Source organism: Mustela lutreola, chromosome 13, assembly GCF_030435805.1.
Source record: "Mustela lutreola isolate mMusLut2 chromosome 13, mMusLut2.pri, whole genome shotgun sequence".
In the NCBI taxonomy this organism is placed as follows: Eukaryota; Metazoa; Chordata; class Mammalia; order Carnivora; family Mustelidae; genus Mustela; species Mustela lutreola.
Window position 1 is genome coordinate 29,800,647 of NC_081302.1, and position 2,696 is coordinate 29,803,342.

The following is a 2,696-nucleotide window of genomic DNA, read 5'->3' on the forward strand; positions in this document are numbered from 1 at the left end:
TGCTTATCTCCTCCAATTTAGCAATTCAGGATCTTGCATACCTCGATAAATACAGTGGATTAGAAAACTTGGTTTTGAAAATGTTGTATTTGGAGAAAACCTCACTTATGCAATGTGCATGCTGATATCGGAAAGTTCTCTCTTAGACTGTCAAGCTAGATGCAGCCTCCTTTTAAGTTTTCTGTAGAGCTGTATTCACTAGGCAAGCTACACCATGTCTTCTTGTGTAACACCCCAAATTTTAAGACCTTTTACCAAAAGTCCCTTTTCTATGTCACAGCTGTCATCATTGTCTCTAGGGCATATTATTGGAGTAGCATCTTGGAGAAGGCCATTCTCTGCTTTGCTCTCAAAATCCCATAGGAAAAATCCATCTTTTTGTTACGATGACATACAAAAATGTACCTCCCTGAAGTGTCCCCAGGCTCCCTCTTTTTCCATTCCCCCACATTCATTTTATTTATGTCACATTTATTGGGTGCAATTGCTTGAGTTGATGGGGGACTCAAGTAATAATACATCCTACTAAGGCCTCTTTTTTACACTCAAGTTATAAATAAATTATCAATAATGAGACAATGATATGATAAAAAAGAAATATAAGTAGTATCATTTAGCATTAATGATAAAAGTGTCAGATAAATAAGACTGCCCCAAGGATGTTGCTTAGAGAAGAGATATTTGATTATTAGGGAATTTTTTTTTCTCCCCAATTCAGAGAACAAGTATCTTTCATATTCACTATTTTCTCCCTTGAAGCTCAGAAGCAGCAGAGGTTTTGCCCCTCTCAGAACACCCTGCATGCTTACACAGACTTCGAGTTTCCCATGCTGAGTCATCCTGGGAATGTCACACAAAGCTCATGACTTTCAAAGTTCTCGGAAACTAACTTCCGGTTCATCAAACACACGCAGTTTCTAATATACAGCCAGACGTAGTGTATGGATTCTCTCCTGTTACACTCAGCTCCCAACTTTCCATTTAAATTTTCCAAGTATTTACCCTTTCACCTAACAATTTCCTTTTGATTTGATTTTTCCCCATGATGAAGTCATCTGAGTCATGTTTCTCAAATGTGGCACAAACCACAGAAACCCCACAGATTATCTCTGTATTCATGTAATAATACTGGAACACTGAAAGTGTTAAAATCAAAGTCTTTAACCTATTTTCATTGATTATCACTGTTCTAATTTCTAAATGTGCATCACCTTATGATTAAAAATAAGTATCTTATCATTAAGGATAAAAAACAAATAGAAATATAACAAAAACTCTTGTAAATAAAATCATATATTTATATTTTCCCTTATCCTTCATTATATTATCTAATATATAAATATGTTATTAGATAATATAATATTATTATATATCACATATAATAATATATATTATTAGATAATATATTATATTAGATAATATAATATAAAAATATATATTAAAAGGTTGCTTTTATTTATCTATGTGACAGAGAGAGAAAGCACCCAAGAAAGAGGACAAGTAAGCAGAGAGGCAGGCAGAGGGAGAGGGAGAAGCAAGCTCATGGCTGAGCAGAGAGCCCCATGCACGGCTGAATCCCAGGGCCCTGGGATTATGACCTGAGCCAAAGGCAGATGCTTAACTGACTGAACAACCTACGTGACCCCATATCCCCCACTTTACCAGTCCTGTCTTCAAAAGAAAAGTCTCAACACTCAGAATTTGCTGAGTCAGTTTTTCTGCCTCTTTGCCACCTTCCTCCTGGTGTTTTGTTAGCACCAGTCATACCTGCCTCTCTCCCACTTTCTCAGAGAAGACATTCATCTCCACCCATCTTCCCTCAACTTCCAGCTTCCTGTTGCTCTCTCCAGACACTGCTGCTGGAAGCCATCTTGCTACTCTGGATCAAGGAAGGAAAGTGAAATCCATCTCTCTCCCAGTCCCTTTCCCACCTCCTCCTCTCTCCCCTCTTCTCCTCCTCCTTTTCTCCCAACCACCTTGGAAAAACAATTGCATAGAAAATCAGAAAGACCCAAACAACAATATTTTCCAAATTTAACCAAAATCATAAAAGACATCTTATGTCTGCCTTGGGTTGCATGGAACAAATGGATTTTCATGTGAGAAAAGCAAATACAATGTTTTAAGAAAAAAAGAAATCTGAATGTAGCTGGACTAGGCATTGTACATGCCTTACAGGGAATCCCTTATGCTTGACAATCGGACGCTGTAATCTATGGATCTCATATTCCTAGCTCATTCTAGAACACATTTTAACTTACTTATTATTTCAAAATTTAGTTTCTTGGACTATTCTTACTGTTCTATACCTCATTCTTTACCCCATGTCTCATGACTCTCTTTACTACAAATGTCATGGCCCAAATTGCCATGTGTCTTTCCCTTCGCTTTGACTAAACAGATATCCATGCTTTCAGTGATTAACAAATATTTATCAAGAATTTATCATGTACCAGGCACTGTTTTAAGTGTTAGGTCTACAGATTTCAACAAGACAACTAACAGTCATATTAATAGACATACAGCATAATAGAAAATATAAAACTGAAAACAAATTAATTGGTATAAGGTAATAGAGACCTAAGGTGCAGAAAGATTATCTTAGAGCGTGTTCATAGGGACGCCCTCTCTAAAGAGAAGACATAAGAAGAAAGACTTTAATGAAGTTGGGGGTTAAGACAGTCAAAAGTCTGGGG